General features: G+C 44.8%; 1 protein-coding gene across 7 annotated transcripts in view; it reads left to right on the top strand.

Annotated features, from left to right (window-relative positions):
- NSUN6 (NOP2/Sun RNA methyltransferase 6) overlaps positions 1-20,469 on the top strand; it is a 66,480-nt gene that overhangs the window by 14,783 nt on the left and 31,228 nt on the right. The window contains exon 1 of one of the 7 annotated variants that reach the window (XM_077490928.1): positions 17,873-18,033. The exons of 5 other annotated variants lie outside the window; for them this stretch is intronic. The gene's annotated coding sequence lies outside the window, so the exon portion shown is untranslated. Of the gene's footprint in view, positions 1-17,872; positions 18,034-20,469 lie in introns of those variants that run through there. One more of the 7 variants, XM_077490925.1, reaches the window with a different exon arrangement.

Below are 20,469 nucleotides of genomic sequence, written 5' to 3'. Positions count from 1 at the left end.
CGCTGATGCACTTTGAATGACAATTGCGCGGGCATACAACACTGTACCCAAATGAAATTTTTATCATTTTTTTCCCACAAATAGAGCTTTCTTTTGGTATTTAATTACAGCTTGGAGTTTTATTTTTTGCTAAACAAACAAAAAAAGATGAAAAATAAAAATAAAATAAAAAATAATGTTTAATAGTTTGTTATAAAATTTTGCGAACAGGTCATTTTTCTCCTTCATTGAAGTGTGCTGATGAGGCGGCACTGATGGACTGCACTGGTGGGCACTGATAGGCATAGTTAAGGCGGCACTAATAGGCAAAGATAAGGCGGCACTGATGGGCAAAGATGGGCACAGATAAGATGGCACGGATGGGTGGCACTAAGGGGCACTGATAGGTACCTCTGATAGATGGGACTGATGGGCACTGATAGGTGGCACTGGTAGATGACACTGATGGGCACGGATATGTGGCACTGGGGTGCAGCACCGTTGTTGAAGCAGATTGGGGGCACTGATGAGTGGCACTGTGGGCACTGCTGAGTGGCACTATGGGCACTGATGGGTGGCACTGACGGGGGGGCACTTATTTATTCCTGAGGTGGCACTGGCAGGGGGCAGGTGGGCACTGGTAAGCTGGCCGTGATCAGGACTGATGTCCCGATCACGGCCGCCGGTGATCGGCTCTTTTTTTCTCTCCTCGCGCTGAGAGGAAAAATAGCCGATTACCGGCTCCGTTGTATCACATGATCAGCTGTCTTTGGCTGACAGCTGATCACGTGGTAAGGGGTCGGGATCGACCCCCCCCCCCCCCTGCTCGGATCCGTGATCAGGCGAGTATCATAGACTCGCCGATCACAGAGCGCGCCCCTCAGGGGGCGCGCAGGCCGCTCGTGCACGGGACGACGTCAATAGACGTAGTCCCGTCAAAGGAGGTCCGCGCTGTAGCCGTCATTTGGCTATAGCGCGGATCTCTAGTGGTTAAAGGACAAATATCAGCTTTGGCTTTCCTTTTTCAGTGACCTCTGGCATCTCACTCTCTAGTGAGTACTTTTGTTCAAGGGGTGCGACATGTAGTTCCTCCGGTGCGTCCACCATTACCCCCGTGGGAACTGAACCTGGTATTATCGGCGCTTTAAAAACCGCCATTTGAAAATACCAGAGAGTTTCCCCTGTTGACTCTTTCCCAGAAAGTGGTCTTTCTGATGGCCATCACATCGGCCAGGAGGGTTTTCGGGAACTGGCGGCCTTGTCCTACAAGTCGCCCTATCTGGTTATCCACAAGGATAAGGTGGTGCTGCCTCCGCAACCGTCTTTTCTGCCGAAGGTAGTCTCGGCATTTCACATCAATGAGGACATTGTGTTACTATCTCTGTGTCCTAAGCCGACACATCCTAAGGAGGTGGCCCTTCATGCTTTGGACATGGTTCGGGCTCTGAAGGTGTATTTGTCTGCCATGGTTCCCTTCCGGAAGTCAGACTCACTGTTTGTTTCGGTGCCTGGTCCAAGTAAGGCATGGCAGTCTCGTCGGCCACCATTTCCAGGTGGATCAGACAGATTGTAGTACAAGCCTACGCCTTGAAGGGGCAGGTGCCCCCCTTTCCGGTCACGGCCCACTCCACAAGGGCAATCTCAACATCTTGGGCATTTCCGACATCAAGCGTATGCCGCTCAAGTGTGTAACACAGCGACCTGTTCGTCTGTCCACACATTTACAAAATTCTACAAGGTAGATGTCAGTGCATCGGGTGATGCCTGTTTTGGCTGCAAAGTTTTGCAGGCGGCTGTATAGTTGCAATTGCATATGCAATTTTTTTTCCATTTTTTTTTTTTTTTTTTTTCCTGTTTTTTTTGGGGTAAAAACGCAGTACCTTTAAGCTAATGCACTGCTGCATTCGTTACCGCAGTTTTTGGTGCGGTTGGAGGGTAGTGCTTCTCCATTGAGGAGCACCCTGTTGTGGTGGTTTTTCCACACACTGTCATTTTTTTGTGGGTAAAGTTTGTACTAGCTCCCACATGCCATGGTGGATGAAGTTTTTTGCTCGCTTTGGCACTGCTTGGGGACGTCCCAATGGTCTAAAGAGAGAAGCTGTGTCAGTCTGTGAATATAAGAGAAAATAGGATTTTTTCTACTCGCCCTAAAATTCTTTTCTCTGTAATTCACCGACTGACACAGCACCCACCCCTCATATTTTTCTTTACGTTATACTGCTTGTTGACGTACTGAGGCTGCAGTAGCATGCTGAGGGCTTGTTACCTAAGGGACTGTCCCTTGGGCGGAACTAGAAAGTTCTAGTTTTATTATCACATGTTAACATGTAATGTCTAGTCTTCTCCTGAAGGTGGCATAACAACAGAATGGTCTAAAGAGAGAAGCTGTGTCAGTCGGTGAATTACAGAGAAAAGGAAAAGGAAATCCTATTTGTTTAGTAAATCAACCCCTGTGTTTCATCACAAATGTGGGAGTGCTGATGTGATAAAACAAATCTCTTCTCTCCATTGTTCTGCCTACTTCAGATCTAATTATAGGAAATGTCAGTTCTCACACTACAGACAGAGGTCATGCATTAAAGCGGAGTTCCACCCAAAAATATAACTTCTGCTTTAAGGGAAGGTGACCCCCTGACATGCCACATTTTTTTGGTGGAGGGGGGGGGGGGGGCGCGGCGGAAACTCTTTTTTAGAGGGTTCCAGCTGCCACTTCCTCCCGGGGCACCTCAGCGTCGGAAATAAGTTCACCAGGGTCCCGCGCATCGCTGGACCCTGGGACAGATAAGTGTCCAATTATTAAAAATCAGCAGCTGCAGTATTTTTTTTTTTTTTTTTTTTTTGGAACTCTGCTTTAATCTATGCAGTGCCTCATGTTTGAGCACAAACAGAATTTGGACATGGTGAGGGGGCAATAAGTGGGAGTACCATCGGTTTGCCTAAGGAAATCTGGGGACAAGAGTGAAGGGCGAGGTTTTCGTTTATGCACTAGCATTCTATGGGACTTATTTGAATATTCATAGAATTTCTGTTTTGACCACAAAAGAGATTTGTAAATTTTTGTCATGTCTAGTGACCTAAGTTGATTACGCAGAAAAATAACGGCTTGGAGCCCAGCCACCATGGGGGAAGACAACATGAGTTTCCCAGCTTTGCAAAGTTTAGACAGGATAGAGGATCGTTAGAATGCTGCATCTTTTTTCAAGCGAGAACCAGTGGCTATGCAATGTCCTCGAAAGACGACCTTGTGGGCCACCCATAGGGTGGAGGGCCCCGAGACCGTATTTAAGTTAAGTTCGAAGTATTCAGTTAAGCTTTTTGGGAGGAGGTCTCTAGTTTCAGGGGTATGCAGAAAGGACTCATTGAGGCGCCAATGACAAGTTCTAGGAGAGATGGAAGAAATGGCAATATCTAGTTGCACAGAGGAGTGGTCTGATCAAGTTATGGGATTGATTTCCGAAGGGAACCACGTACGTCAGGAGGGGATATGAAGAAATTGTCTAATCTGAAGTAAAGTTTATGGGGGTGTGAATAAAACGTGTATTGTTTGTGTGTGGTGTGTTTAATCCTCCAGATGTCTAGGAGGCAACACCAGCTTTCCCAGACAGGTCAGAGGCCATGAAGGATATCAGGAAATGTTTGCTAGCAAATTTGAGGGATCCCCCAGGGCAGAAATGGGTCTCCCGGACCAAGATAACGTCCCCTTTGGAAGCTTTAAACTCTTTCAGAGCCAACCATCTCTTATGAATAGAGTTTAAACCTTTTACATTGTAAGTAACACATTTTAACCGCTTCCCGCCCGCCCTATAGCCGAATGACTGCTATAAAGCAGGCGCTTTCGTCCGGGAGGCCATCCCTGGGCGTCCTCGTGTTTACTTCCGCAATGCGCGCCACCGCGGGCGTGCATCGGGGAAGTTTTGTGTTTGCCGTGTCCCCCGGAGACAGGCAAACACAGATCGCTGTAAACGGCCAATCACAGCGGCCGTTTACAGTGCGATCGGCGTGTCCAATGTGAGATGATCTCATATGTAAACATATGAGATCATCTCTCAGCGTCGCTCTCCCTCCTCACACAGACAGCGTGTGAGAGGGGAGAGATGAACGGCTGCAGCGGCCGTAAGTGAAAAAAAAAAAAAAGTAAAAAAAGTGCCATTTGTCCCCAGTGCCATTTGTCCCCAGTGCCACGTGTCATCAGTGCCACGTATCAGTGCCATTTGTCGTCAGTGCCACCTGTCAGTGTCATGTGCCATCTGTTGTCAGTGTCACGTGTCATCAATGGCACTTAGTGCCATCTGTCATCAGTGTCACGCGTCATCGGTGCAACGTATTTGTGCCATCTGTCATCGCCACGTATTAGTGCCATCTGTCATCAGTGCCACATATTAGTGCCATCTGTCATCAGTGCCACGTATTAGTGCCATCTGTCATCAGTGCCACGTATTAGTGCCATCTGTCATCAGTGCCACGTGTCATCAGTGCCACGTATCAGTGCCATCTTTCATCAGTGTCACGTGTCATTGTCCTGGTGCTCCAGGGCCTTCAAAAGTGTAATAGTTAGTCAACAAGTTAGATGTGTAATTTATGCTCCTAGAACACATGATGGCGCTCCCTGCATGTTGGGCCTCTCTATGTGGCCAGGCTGTGAAAAATTCCGACACGTGGTATTGTAATACTCAGGAGGAGTAGCAGAATTTTTTGGGGGGTGTCATTTGTGGTATACACATGCCACGTGAGAGAAATAACCTATTACAATGTCAATTTTGTGGAAAAAAATAAAAAAAATAAAAAATCTTAATTTTGCAAAGAATTGTGGGAAAAAAATGACAACATCAAAAAGCTCACCGTGCCTCTTACTAAATACCTTGGAATGTCTACTTTCCAAAAAGGGGTCATTTGGGGGGTATTTGTACTTTCCTGACTTGTTTGGGTCACAAGAAGTGAGATAGGCCACCAGTACATCAGATGTGATCAATTTTGTATGATTCGCACCACAGCTTGTAGACTCTCTAACTTTCACAAAGACCAAATAATATCCACTAATTTGGGTTATTTTTACCAAAGATATGTAGCAGTATAAATTGTGGCCAAAATTTATGAAGAAAAATTAATAATTTGCATAATTTTGTCACAGAAACAAAGAAATATGCGTTTTTTTTCCCAAATTTTCGGTCTTTTTTCATTTATAGCGCAAAAAAATTAAAAACCCCAGAGGTGATCAAATACCACCAAAAGAAAGCTCTATTCGTGGGGAAAAAGGGACAAAAAATTAATTTGGGTACAGTGTGGCATGACTGAGTAATTGTCATTCAAAGTGTGAGAGCACCGAAAGCTGAAAATTGGTCTGGGCAGGAAGGGTGTTTAAGTGCCCAGTAAGCAAGTGGTTAACAACATATTTAGTCTAATCTGATAAAAAGGAAAAAGGTAAACATCGTAATGTACATTAGGTAAGAGATACCATGGTATAGGGATCATGTAATGGGCAAGAGGCAGCAAAACCACATTTAGTACATTGGTAGCATCATGACAAAAATATACACAGTCCAAAAGGTGTAGTAGCCTCAGGTCAAAAAAGGGGGCATGAAGAAAAATTAAATAAAAACAAAAAATAGAAATAAAAACAAAAACAAAAACAAGAATTTAAAAAAGGCAAAAAAACTAAAATTTGTCTGTGTCAAAAAAGAAGCCTCCAGGAAACCTAGGTCTAGGGCTGCGAAGGGGAGTATGAGCACCTCCAAAAATGGGGGTGGACGGTCCCCCTTCCCCTTCCAAGTATCAAGGCCTGGGTCACATAACAGGAACTCTAGAACAAACAAACTTGTGAGCCAGGGTGCCATAAATACAACAGGCAGCACACCCCATGGGCAAGGGGGTGAATGAGTCCATCACAGGAAGATGGGTCAATCAGGAACTTCAAAAAGGTCACGTAAGGTGGTAATGAAAACCGTATCTAGATGGCAGGTCTTCAGGTTGGGAACCTGAAAGTGGGGAGCCTCTGAGGTGTGGAGTTGGCTTTGGCTGACTTCTGTCTCACCTGGGTCCAGTAGCGACTCAGCCGTTGGCAGCTTAGGTGTAGCAGGAAGCGGCAGAGGGTCTTCGCCCAGGAGCGGTGGTAGGCCTAGGTTGCGTAGAAAGTTGTCACTTTCCTGGAGATCCCAAAGTGAATACTGTATACCTTCATGGGAAGCAGAGCGGCAGAATGGGGCAATACATGACTTTGTGGGTTTGGAGGTGTAGTGTCAGAGGGCGTAGATTCCTCTGTCTAGCCAAGGTGATAGACGAGAGGTCACTGAAAATCTGGATGCTAGACCTCTTGAAGTCCAATCTGGATTGGTTTGTGGGTGGCAATAGTAAGTGCTTCTTTGCTGTCAGTAGTGGAATCTGACAAGCACATCCCTCGGATTGGTTTAGGAGTGAGGGATCTATGAGCCCTGTCTAAACACCAGTCGATGTCGGGGACGTTAGGGGCTACCACATTGAACAGGCTTAGGAGGTATGAATGGAGGTCCCTGTCCTCCACTGCTTCAGGGATACCTCTGATTCGCAGGTTTTGTCTGCATTACCTGTTTTCAAGGTCCTCTTGTTGTGCTTGAAGCTGGGTGACTGGTTCATAACGGCATTATTATCTTCTAAGGCCTGAACATATTGCACTAGTTCATCGAACTTGGACTCCAGTGTATCAGTGCAGTCTCGCAGCTGGCCTATTTCCCCTCTCAATTCCTTGGCAAGTTTACCCACCTCTTGTGCATTGTTGTGGGTGATGGCCTGGAGCAGGAAGTGTTTTTATTTTATTTATTTATTTATTCAAATGCTTAACCTACGCAGTCTTACCCGAAGGCCTTGATGCGCAAAACAAGACATTGACGTTAAATGACCTTAAGAGAACCAACATACAAACAGGGCAACATACAAAATAAAAGCCAAGGAGTCTGTCCAACACACCCCAATTAAAATTAGGTGACTCCAAAAAGTAGAGTTTCCGTTTCAGAGGCAAGGAGTTCCAAAATTCAGCTCCTTGTACTTCTCTCATTCTCCCTCCGCATGTTTTCTTTTTTAAATTTTAGAATCTTCAATATGGCCAAGTTTGCCGATCTCAAGGATCGGGTAGGTGCTCATTGATGAATTTTTCCTTCAGATACTCTGGGCCACGTCCATGCAATGTTTTATGGACAAGACATCCAGTTTTGAACAGAACCCGTTCTTTCATGGGCAGCGCCAATGCAGGGCTCTAAGGGATGGAGTGATGTGGTCACGACGACAAACACCTGTCAGTAACCTTGCTGCAGCGTTCTGAATCAACTGGAGCTTGTAGATGGTACAAGCAGGCAGACCCAGATACAGGGCATTACAGTAGTCCAATCGACTGCTGATAATGGCATTGAACATGGCGATCTTGTCAGAGTCTGCGATATAGCTAAAAGTCAACCTCAGGAGTCTCAGGTAGAAGGGGCATGAACTCACCACCTGATTTACCTGAGGGCACAAGCTCAACCTAGAATCAAAGTTGACGCCCAGGTCCCTGGAAAAGGTTTGAAAGATTCCGGCAGGACAGAAACAGGTTGGAATACACCTGGTTACTGAAGATGATGCATTCAGTTTTGGATCCATGTAATTTTAGATAATCGGCACCCATCCAGGTTTGGATTTCCTCCAGACAGGAGGCCAGCATAACCTCATCCTCCCCTTTCTTGGATAATTTGAAGTAGATATGGGTGTCGTCAGCGTAGACATGGAACGGGAGATTGTGATGGCAAATGATGTACAGCATCGGCCTCATATAGATGTTAAAAAGGATCGGAGATAAAGCCGATCCTTGTGGGACCCCGCAAGACAGGGAGCGATCAGAGGAATAAAATAGTCCCAACTTTACCCTCTGAACCCTGTCTCACAGGAACGAGGCTACCCATGCCGAAACTATGCCATCCATTCCCGCCACCATCTTCAACCTATCCACAAGTATAGAGTGGTCGATGGTATCAAAAGCTGCCGACAGATCCAGAAGAACCAAGGCCGAAGATTCATTCACATATATGCAGTTCCCAATGCTACAATGTAGTCAGCTACTCTATTGAAACTGCAGGAAAACAGGACCATTTGTATCTCTGTGCTGCAATGTAGAATGTTACAGGAAATGTGACCCTAATGATGGAGAGGAATTTCATTGCATTATAATGCAATGTTTCATACAACCCGCAGCCAGAGATATATTTATTTTTATTTATTTTTTATTAGGAAGAAATATTCAAAAGCCTTGCAGTTGCAAAGAAAGAAAAAGACATGCCCGTGACAAGCACAAAAAAACTCTGAATACAAATACATTCACATGTGAATAGTCTTTTATTTTGTCTCCCGCAGCAGCAGGATTGCACTCTCAATATTGTAAAATAAATTAAATTAAATATTTAACAACGGGAGTAAAGGTAGCCATGTACAGCTCAATATTTCTCTTGTTCAGCCCATGGGTTGAATGAGAGAAAAAGAATGAGTTCACTATTTTCATTTTTTTCTGAAAAGGTGAACTAACACTTTAACCACCTGTTGACTGCTCATATTAAATATACTGCAAGCAGGCAGCAGGCTTCAGGTTCAGTAAGGTACGTGTAGGTAAAGGCTTTCTTCTGGGTTTGTGCGCCCTGTCTGCCCGTGTTGTGAGAAAGAACAGTCAGATTAGTAAGTAAAAGCAGCGCACATTACACATTGTTAGGCACACATTTAACCGCTTGTTTTCCCCTTGATGTTAACCCCTTCCCAGCCAGTGTCATTAGTCCAGTGTCAGTGTATAGTATTGTCACTGTATTAGTGTCCCAAACATGCTCATCCATGTCTTTATGGACCTTGCTTTTTATGCACTGGTCCAAATCATTTGGCGGAGGGGGGGGATTATGGTGTGGGGGGTTGTTTTTCAGAGGTTGGGCTTGGTCCCTTAGCTCCAGTGAAGGGAACTCCTAAGGCGTCGGCATACCAAGGCATTTTGGACAATTTCATGCTCCCAACTTTGTGGGAACAGTTTAGGGGTGGCCCCTTCTTTTTCCAACATGACTGCACACCAGCGCACAAAGCAAGGTCCATAAAGACCTGGATGAGTGAGTTTGGGGTGGAGGAACTTGACTGGCCTCCACAGAGTCCTGACCTCAACCCGATAGAACACCTTTGGGATGAATTAGAGCAGAGGCTGCAAGCCAGGCCTTCTCGTCCAACATCAGTGCCTGATCTCACAAGTGCGCTTCTGGAAGAATGGTCAAACATTCCCATAGACACACTCCTAAACCTTGTGGACAACCTTCCCAGATTTGAAGCTGTTATAGCTGCAAAGAGTGGGCCAACTCAATATTGAACCCTACGGACATATGCCCCATACACACGGTCGGACATTCCGACCACAAAATCCGTCAGATTTTTTTCAGACGGATTTTGGTCGAAACTTGTCTTGCAAACACATGGTCGCACAATGTTGTTGGAAAAGCCGATAGTTCGGGACGAGGTGACGTACAAAACGTACGACGGGACTATGTAGAGGCCAGTAGCCAATAGCTTTCGTCTCCAAATTTTTTCTGAGCATGCGTGGCACTTTGTACTTTGCAATTCTCTACACACGGTCGGAAAAAGTCAGATCGGATTTTGTTGTCGGGAAAATTTTAGATCCAGCTCTCAAATGTTTCCAGTCGGAAATTCTGACAAAAAAAGTCCGATAGAGCCCACACACAATCAGATTTTCCGACAACATAATCCGATCTGACTTTTTCCGTCTGAATTTCCGACCGTGTGTATGGGGCATAAGACTGGGATGAGAATAAAGTTCATGTCCATTGTCTGTTAGCAGCAGATTTCACCCACCCTATCACAGTCACACAATAAGTCATTGATTACTGTCATTGCAGCACCGCTCCTATAGCTGAGTAAATTTCAGTGTGTGTGTGTGTGTGTGTGTAATAAAAAAATATATATACTGTGTGTGTGTGGATGTATATATATGTATATATGTGTGTGTGTGTGTGTGTATGTGTATGTGTATATATATATATATATATATATATATATATATATATATATATATATATATATATATATATATATATATATAAATAACACATATCTCATTGTTTGTAGATGCTATAACTTTTGCACAGACCATTTTAATGTACACCTATTGGGATTTTTTTTTACCTAGGACTTTTAGTAGAATACATTTTGGCCTAAATTTATGAAGAAACGTAAAAAAAAAACAATTTTTTTTTTTTTTTAACAGAATTTTTTTTATTATTATTATAAAAATTTTGGCCCTTTTTTGATTTGGATAATAAAAACAAAACAAAAAAAATGGTAATTATATGCCACCAAAGAAAAAAAAAATCACTATTTGTGTGAAAAAAAAAAAAATCCTTTCATGCAATTACCAGTTAAAGTAGCGCAGTGCTGATTAGTAAAAAAATGCCCTGGTCATGAAGGGGCTAAAACCTTCTGGAGGTCAGGTGGTTAAAGCGCAAGTAAACTCGCAGCACGGTACTCTCTGCATTCACAGCACACTAAAAGGGGTTGATTTACTAAAGTGTGTTGTCTGCAGTGCAGTTGCTCTAGAGCTTAGTAAATTTAGTTAGATCTCTGCTGACTTCCATCATTTAATCTTGCTCAAGCAAAAATGCATTTTTTTTTCCTTTTTCCTTGCATGTGATTGGTTATTCTTTGTAACGTGAAGCTTTTCCTCATTTATGATGCTCTGGAGCAACTGCACTTGCAGAGCACACAGTCTATTTACTGTTAGTAAATCAAACCCTTAATGTGCATTTACAGTGACATCATCGGCCATAGCAGAGGTGAATATCTCCTAAATGGCACAAGTATTCACCATACCTATGGGTAAGACATTATAAGCTCACCTGTAGGACAAGTTTTAAGCTAGATTTTATGACTGCTTTAAGCCAGGGCTCGACAAAACCCGGGCGCCAGGTCGCATTTGCGACTAGAATTAGCGACCTGGCGCTTGGGGCATCACAGCTGGGGGTATCCTGTCACCGCGGACCCCCCCCCCCCCCCGGCGTGATCGCGTCGGGCCGCGCCGCTGGTGGCCGGTAATTGAGCCCCCGGCTTTGAGGCCTTCTACGATCCTATGGTTCCTTCTGGAATCTGGCGCCCTCTTGTGGTGGCCGTTGGAATTACAACCAGCAATGCTAATAGGCTGGCAGGCAGGGGAAGCTCCATCTCCTTCCCTTTACTCGGAACCCCTAAACATTATATATATATATATATATATATATATATATTTTATTCTAACACCCTAGAGAATAAAATGGTGGTCATTGCAATACTGTCTGTCACACTGTATTTGCACAGCGGACTTACAAGAGCACTTTTTTGGGGAAAATGTATTTAATAACAAAAAAATAAGACAACAATAAAGTTAGCCCAATTTTTTTTTTTATATTGTGAAAGATAATGTTACATCGAGTAAATCGATACCCAACATGACATACTTCAAAATTGCGCCCGCTCATGGAATGGCGACAAACTTTTACCCTTAAAAATCTCCATAGGCGACGTTTAAAAAATTCTACAGGTTGCACGTTTTGAATTACAGAGAAGGTCTGGGGCTAGAATTATTGCTCTCACTCTACCGATCTCAGCGATACCTCACATGTGTGGTTTGAACACCGCTTTCATATATGCGTTCGCTTCTGCACGCAAGCTTGGCGGGACAGGGCGCGTTTAAAATAATTTTTTTTTTTCTTATTTTAACTTTTATTTTTATTTTTTTCACTGTTATTTAAAAAAAAAAAAAAAAAAATGTGTGTCACTTTTATTCCTATTACAAGGAATGTAAAAATCCCTTGTAATAGCAAAAAGCATGATAGGTCCTCTTTTATATATGAGATCCGGGGGGTCAGAGAGACCTCACATCTCATATTTACACTAAAATGCAATTTAAAAAAAATGTGTCATTTGAAAAAAATAAAAAAATAAAATGTCCCTCTAAGAGCTATGGGCAATGACTTGGAGACAGGTGGGGGGCGCTATCTTCCCCTCACTCGTCTCCATGTCAGGCCAGGGACAGGTCCAGATCGCCGTCACCGACCCGGCTCCTAACTTTTTTAGCTGGCTCCTAGATTCCAAGCAAATTTGTCAACCCCTGGCTTTAAGCAGTTGCTCACGCTGTGTGAGTCACAGCAAGGGCGCATAGAAAACAAGTGTTCCATGTGTCCTGTGCACACCATAATGCAATGTGTGATGCAGTACAGAAAAATAACAACATGCTGCATTTTTCCGCAGTGCAGTGGATGGCACAGCAGGTCACCACACATCATACTGTAATTCGGAGACTTGAATGATGTACAACTGATGTATAACTTTTTGTACACTCTCTCAATAATGTTTAAAAAATAAATGAAACAGCGTGATTGCCTGAAACAGCATATCGCATATTACCTTCACCTCTGGCAAAATGGACACCAGCTGGCATACTAAAGGTGAAATATTTTACTTGTGGTTCCTGTGAATGAACCCTTAGATGCTGGAGAGCAGGAGGTACATGAGAAGCCTGGAATGAGGTGGGGGGGGGGGGGGGGGGGGATTGCGGGGATCTGCTCAAAAATAAAACCTCAGCTTAAGACTGGCCCTTTAAAATGTACCTAAATAATTAAAATGACCTTCTGTAACTTTTTCCCAAAACACCTTTCAGGACAGCACCCAAGAGATCATGGCTCCTCCTTCAACAGGAAACACCTCATCATTCTGAGCTTTAACAGGAGGCCTCCACACAGCTTCCTTCAGTTTTTTGTGTTTCCTCCAGCCGGAGGAACATCTCTGGTGGGAGCCATAGTCTCTCAAGGCTTTCCTGAGAGACAAAGGTTCTCGCCTGTCATTTTTTTCTTTTTAGGAGATTGATCCTCTTCTTACTTGCCTCTTGCTGGATGGTCCCATGGACTCCCTCTCCCATTCCATGCTCAGGGAGAGCCTGTACTGCCTGGGAGTGCTGCCCGTTCTTTTCCTCCAGATAGGCATTGTGGTGATCCCCCGCTGGCTGCCTGCATCGCGGGACGGTGGTGGGGCAAAGCTGTGCAGCCACCATTGTTCTGGTGACCGAGGAGAGCCTCGGTCATGTCCTGTGTAGTATACAGGAAGAGGCAGCACTTCCGGGTTGGGCATGCGGGGTCATTTCCTGCTGCAAAACGCAGGGGGTGAGGGCAGGGTCACCTGGTGCTCTTAAACTTCCGGGTCAGCGTAGAACCGGCTTTCTTTCAGCCACATGACTGCAGTATGGCTGCAATGGAGGATGCAGCGGATAAGGGTCAAGCCAAGGAACCAGCAATGCCAAGGTAAGGGACTGTGCTCCTTCTCACTGTGGTCCTTTTTCTTCCCCCCCCCCCCCCCCCCCCCCGTGCTCCCTGTTGTATGTGTAGCACAGTGGCTAGTGGGTTAGCTCCTCTGCCTTGCATAAGGGACTCCACATAGTGGTAGTGGTGGTGGCTTGCTTGGGCACAGGGAAGTGAGATTTTCTTTCCTAGTGCACCTGGGTGTTTGTTTTTTTTTACTTGTGTTGTACAGCAGCATTTAGCGTGGTCCTTTTTTTTTTTTTTCTTCTGTTTGTCCAGGTCAAAGCCTCTGTTCAACCAGTCAAGAGAAGGTGCCCTGTCTGCAAAGAAAAATTAAGCGAAGCTTGGTCAAAATCGCTTTGTGCAGATTGTATTGCAGATTTAGTCAGGGAGGAATCTCCATCAATTTGTGGTGATCTGGTTGCAGCCGTTAAGAATGAGCTCCGTGACAACTTTCAAGATTTCAGGTCAATCCTGAGGGAAGAGCCAGGTCCCTCAGTGGAGCCGAGGGCTCCTCCAGCCATCTGCAGAATCCCAAGGGCTTTCTCTGATACAGGCAGGAGGTCCGGTCTCCCAGGATACTTCCCAAGAACCTGTTCCCCCCGCTCCAGATGGAACAGAAGAGGAGGAAAATAAAGCAGATGCCACCTCTAAGTATAAGTTGTCACTAGAAGAGGTAGGAGGACTCTTGAAAGTAATCCATGCTACCTTGGGGATATAGGAGAAAAGAAGGAGCTCTCACTGCAAGACTACATGTACGCTGGTCTGGGAGACTCAAAAGGCTGTACGTTTTCGGTCCATTCGATAATCAGTCATGATTAAAAAAGAATGTCTGGAACCAGGGAAGAAGCTATTTGTTCAGGCCCACAAGAGAAGATTCCCATTTGAGGAAAATCTTGACTCTATCTGGAACAAGGTTCCCAAACTGGATTCCGCTTTCTCGCAGGTCTCAAAGTCAACTCACCTTGCCTTTGAAGATATTGGCACACTAAAGGAGCCCATAGATAAGAGGATGGACCTACTTCTTAAGAGTCTGGCTATCGGTTATGAACAATCTGAAGCCGGCAATGGCAACAACATGTGTTGCCAGGAATTTAGAGCACTGGATTAACCAGATGAAGGCCCATGTTACTGCGGATTCCCTGAAACAGGATATTTTGGACTCCTTTACAACCTTATCTGCAGCAGTGTCCTATATTGCAGATGCCTCGGCAGAGTCCATACCTATGTCAGCTAGGTCCGCGGCATTAAAAAACTCTACTAGGACGACTTCATGGCTAAAAACCTGGCCTGAGGACGCAGCATAAAAAAACAGGCTGTGTAGCATTCTCTTTGCAGGGGATTTGCTGTTTGATTCAGATCTAGAATCCATTCTTGACCAAACGGCCGATAAAAATGAATCGTTTCCGGATAAGAAGCAGGTGCAGACCCGTAAGCTGTTTTTTTTCAGCCTCAGAAAGAACAGCATGAAGGTAAAATGCAGGGAAAAGGAAGCCATGATCTTTCCAGAAGCCCAAAGATAGGAGTGGCTTGCTCCACCTGCAACTTCCAGAAAGTCGCAGTGACTCCTTCCTCCCATTCAGAGAAAGGCTCCAGGAGTTTCTTTCACGGTCGGGAGGCATTACATCAAACCAATTTATTTTAAACATGCTCTCCCAGGGATATGTGATCGAATTCATGGAAGAACCTCCAAAAAGATTTTTGGGGACAAACGCAACAAGGGATCCAGCCAAGGCTCTCGCCATGAAGTCTCTAATCCAGGAACTGAGATCCCAGAGAGTCATTGTTCCGGTGCCTACAAGGGAGTTCCTCCAAGGGTTCTACTTGCATGTATTCCTCATTCAGAAACCCTCAGGAAAGTCCTGGCTCATCCTAAATCTCAAGATGCTAAATTGATCGGTAGAGTACAGAAGATTTCGGATGGATTCCATTTTTTCAGTCAAAAACCTCCTGAACCAAGGGTGCTAAATGGCATCAATAGGCCTACAGGATGCCTCCATACACCTATTTCTGTAAATTCCCAAAAATATCAGGTTGGTAAGGTTGATAAGGTTGGCACTGAAAGTAGGGAAAAGTGTGGTAGTTCAGGGCACTCCCATTTGGCCTATCATCATCCCCAAGAGTGTTCATAAAGGGTAATGGCCGAAGCATTGGCACTTTTGCATCTAGAAGGAATCTCAGTGATATCTTATCTGGACAACCTGTTGTTTTTTTACTCCAAACAGAGAAATTCTTCAGCAAAACTTGGTTAGCGCTCATGCCTACTTAGAGTCCGTAGGATGGATCTCCAGAAGTCAAATCTGATTCCCTCACAGGAGGTGTAATTCTTGGGGTACCGGATCAACTCTGTGGATAAGATTTTTCTTCCAGAAGAAAAGGAGAAAAAGCTGGTGGAAGTAGTGTCTATGTTGCAGTCCAGTCAACTCCTGTCCATCATGAAGATCATGTCAGCATTGGGAACCTTGACCTCTTCCATACCTGCAATTCAGTGGTTAAGACTCCTGCAATGTTTCCTGTTAAAAGTCTGGGATCACCAGCAAGATTTGCTGGATTCGCTAATGAGGGTCCCCAATTCAATGAAAAGGTTAACGGTTGCCAGCTCCTGGGAGTGGGGGGCTCACATGAGCGGGCAATGGGTTCAGGGTTCGTGGTCCACAACAGAAGCAGTAAGATTTTTGAATTGGAGGGAAATAAAAGCAATCGAAATGGCTTTGCTGACATTTGCCACAGAAATGCAGGGACTTCATATTCAGGTCCTTTCGGAAAACGCCACGGCAGTGGCCTACATAAAGACAGGGGGCATCAGAAGCAATTCTCTTAAGTGCCTAGCAGAAAGTATTCTAAGATGGGCAGCACTTCAAATTCTATCCTTGTCTGCGGTCCATCTAAAAGGGACTCTAAACAGGGTAGCGGACTTCCTGAGCAGAAACCAGGTGTACGTGGCAGAGTGGAGACTGAACCCGTAAATCTTCCATATGATCATGAAAAAATGGGGGCAGCCAAAAGTGGATCTCTTCGCAACTCGGGAAAATGCACAGGTGTCGCTCCTCTTCTCCCTAAACAGAACCGAGCCATCCCTGAGGTTAGATGCTCTGGCTCACAGCTGGAATGTTCACCTCTGTTATGCCTTTCACCCTTTTCAGCTGATCCCTCAGGTCATAAGGTAAATCCAGAAGGAGGATACTACAGTAATCCTCATCACTCCCTTTTGGCCCAAGAGAGTTTGGTTTTCATCCCTTCTCCCGATGCAGCTCGAACCTTATTGCCACCTTCAGTTGAGGCAAGACCTGCTAAAACAAAGTCCCTTACTTCACCAGGCTGTAGCAAAGTTAAAGCTCACAGCTTAGCTTCTGAAGATCAGTTCCTAAGGAAGATGGGGTTTCGGATAGATTGGTTGCTACCCTCCTATCTAGCAGAAAGAGTGTTACCAGAGCAATTTATTCCAAAGTCTGGAAAGTTTTCAACTCTTGGTGCACTGCATCCAGCAGATCCTTTAAAAGACATTTCTTCTATTTTTGAATTTCTGCAAGAATGAGTGGATAAGGGCTTAGCAGTCAGTACCCTCAAAGTTCAAGTTGCCACACTAGGGGTATTTTTGGAAAAATCTATCATCGGAAACCCCTAGTGATCAGGTTCTTCAAGGCCCTCACCTGGTTCAGACAGGTAGTGATCAGAAGCTGACCAAAGTGGGACTTATCGGTTGTTCTACAAGCCCTGATCAGGGAACCATTTGAACCTATTAATTTAACCTCCCTGAGACTCATTACTTTGAAAATAGTTTTTTTTAGTTGCTATAACGACAGCTCAAAGAATTCACAAGTTTCAAGCCTTGTCAATCATGGAGCCAATTTTTTTCTCTTTTCAGAACAATTTGTTTCGATACAAAATCACGCTCAGGAGATGATACTTCCGACGTTTTTCTCTAATCCATCGGGAAAGAAGGAAGAAGAATTCCACACCTTGGATGTTAGAGCAGTCTTAAGTTACGGAAAGGACTTTAGGCATTCAGATGCATTATTTGTTTCATATGCTGGTAGTAAGAAAGGAAGACAAGCTACCAGAGAAACAATTGCCAGATCGTTGAGAATGGTGATCACAGAGGCCTATTCCCATTCAGACCTCCTGATGGCTGGGGACCAGGCTTTCGAAAGGAAAGTCTGGCAGGCTGTTGTTCAACCCTAAATGGTGTAAGTCTTGATTATCCTCTCAGGTGCTGTCCTGAAAGACGTTTTGGGAGAGTCTAGTTGATATTCTGGCTCATTCTGCAAGAGCTTTGGTGGTGAGTTGGGCAGAAAGAGCTGGTGCCACCCCCCAACAGATCTGTAAAGCAGCTACGTGGTCTGACAACCTTTACTCGTCATTATAGGTTAGACCTCCTGATGGCTGGGGACCAGGCTTTCGGAAGGAACGTTTTGCAGGCTGTTGTTCAACCCTAAATGGAGTAAGTCTTGATTATCCTCTCGGGAGCTGTCCTGAAAGACGTTTTGGGAAAATTCAAGTTTGACTTGCCGGTAACTTTTTTTTCCCAATAGTCTTTCAGGACAGCAATAACCCGCCCCTTTTTTGTTGCTGTAATACTATGATATAACTGTTGCTTATGTGTTGCAGCTGGGGCTGGAGGTTCTCTACAAACAACTGAAGGAAGCTGTGTGGAAGCCTCGTGTTAAAGCTTGGAATGAGGAGGTGTTTCCTGTTGGAGGTGGAGCCATGGTCTCTCGGGGGCTGTCCTGAAAGACGATTGGAACACAAGTTACCGGTAAGTCTAACTTGAATTTTTTGTTGCTTGTGTCCCAGCTACAGGGTAGAGGGTAGATGCACCCTCTTTGTCCTGGTGAGCACTGTCATCAAAACGAATGTGTTAAAGTCTAAATTTTAGTGTGGTCGCCAAATCAAGAGCTAAGTCATGTAGTGGTGACCAATATCTAATAAGGCTCCATACACAATTGTGCGACTTGTCATGTGACACTAAAGTCGCGCCCAGTGTCTTTCAATGACAGTCGTTCAAATATGTGCGACTTTAAAAAGGTTCCAGCACTACTTTGGTCTGACTTTCATATGACTTAAGTGCCATAGACTGCAATGTAAACCTCTCAAAAGTCCCATAAAAGTCACACCTGAATGTCATACATTTGACAGTGATGTAACAGTTGTCCATTATCATTGGTTAAAGCGGGAGTAAAGCCAGTTTAAAAAAAACACTTACATTCCTGGCATGCCGGAAATGCTAACGTTCACATTGGTTGTGCTCTCAACCAAACTTTCAAACCATCCAATGGCTGGTGTCAAACTGTGCAGCATTATAGCAGTTGAAGAATTATTAGAGGCCAAGATGGCAGCTTCCTTGACTAAAAAAGATAGAAGAGTTTACTTCCACTTTAAAGCCAAAGTTGAACCCATTCAAAGTCGTGAAACTATGGAGTTGTACAAGTGTGAATGGAGCCTAAGGGATTTCATCTCGCTTTTGTCTTGATTTCTTCTCATTTCCTGTTGCATTTCAAAGACAGGAAGCGAAGAAAAATCTCCCAAGACAGCAGAAAATTACTTAAAAAGAGTTTTAACCAACTCCCTACTCTATTCAGAATGAAAGAAAATACAGTGGTGTGAAAAAGTGTTTGCCCCCTTCCTCATTTCCTGTTCCTTTGCATGTTTGTCAGGCCGCGTACACACGCGGGGACTGTTCGCTCAACTTTGTCCGCTGAACAGTGTTTCGGCGGACAGTCCGCTCGTGTGTGGGCTTTCAGCGGACGGTTTCAGCGGACAGTCTGACGAACAAAGTTTTTCGGAAATTCCGAAAAACTGTCCGCTGAAACTTGGTTTGAGCGGACAGTCCGCCCGTGTGTAGGCTTGTTCGTCAAACTAAGTCTCGCGCATGCTCAGAAAGAATTTACACGCCGAAGGTTGCATTGCAGTGTATAGGACGTCGTTTTCTAGTCCCGTCGTACGTGCCGTTCACGTCATCGCGCACGGTTTCAGCGGACTGTTCGTTCGTCGTGTGTGGGCAAGTCCGTCCATGCTAATTTTGAGCGGACTGTCCGCTGAAACTGTTTGACGGACAAAGTTGAGTGAACAGTCCCCGCGTGTGTACGCGGCCTCACACTTAAGTGTTTCGGAACATCAAACCAATTTAAACAATAGTCAAGGACAACACAAGTAAACACAAAATGCAATTTGTAAATGAAGGTGTTTATTATTAAAGGTGAAAAAAAATCCAAACCATCATGGCCCTGTGTGAAAAAGTGATTGCCCCCCTTGTTAAAACATACTATAACTGTGGTTGTCCACACCTGAGTTCAATTTCTCTAGCCACACCCAGGCCTGATTATTGCCACACCTGTTCACAATCAAGGCATCACTTAAATAGGAGCTGCTTGACACAGTAAGGTCCACCAGAAGATCCTTAAAAGCTACACATCATGCCGAGACCCAAAGAAATTCAGGAACAATTGAGAAAGAAAGTAATTGAGATCTATCAGTCTGGAAAGGGTTATAAAGCCATTTCCAAAGCTTTGGGAATCCAGCGAACCGCAGTGAGAGCCATTATCCACAAATGGCGAAGACATGGAACAGTGGTGAACCTTCCCAGGAGTGGCCGGCTGCCCAAAATTACCCCAAGAGCGCAGCGACGACTCATCCAAGAGGTCACAAATGTTCCTTGGACAACAACGTCCAAGGAACTGCAGGCCTCACTTGCCTCAGTTAAGGTCAGCGTTCATGCCTCCACCATCAGGAAAAGACTGGGCAAAAATGGCCTGCATGGCAGAGTTCCAAGGGGAAAACCACTGCTGAGCAAAAAGAACATCAAAGCTCGTCTCAATTTCTCCACAACACATCTTGATGATCCCCAAGACTTCTGGGACAACATTCTGTGGACCGATGAGACAAAAGTGGAACTCTTTGGAAGGTGTGTGTCCAAGTATATCTGGCGTAGAAGGAGCACTGCATTTCATAAAAAGAACATTATACCAACAGTAAAATATGGTGGTGGTAGTGTGATGGTCTGGGGCTGTTTTGCTGCTTCAGGACCTGGAAGACTTGCCGTGATAAAAGGAACTATGAATTCTGCTGTCTACCAAGAGATCCTGAAGGAGAATGTCCGACCATCTGTTCGTGTACTCAAGCTGAAACGAACTTGGGTTCTGCAGCAGGACAATGATCCTAAACACACCAGCAAGTCCACCACCGAATGGCTGAA

The sequence above is a fragment of the Lithobates pipiens genome, unplaced genomic scaffold (assembly GCF_037356315.1).
Source record: "Lithobates pipiens isolate NorthernLeopardFrog02 unplaced genomic scaffold, aLitPip1_a1.2 Scaffold_19, whole genome shotgun sequence".
Lineage (NCBI taxonomy): Eukaryota > Metazoa > Chordata > Amphibia > Anura > Ranidae > Lithobates > Lithobates pipiens.
The sequence above is the reverse complement of the archived record's forward strand: the minus strand, read 5'-3'. Positions and strand labels throughout refer to the sequence as shown.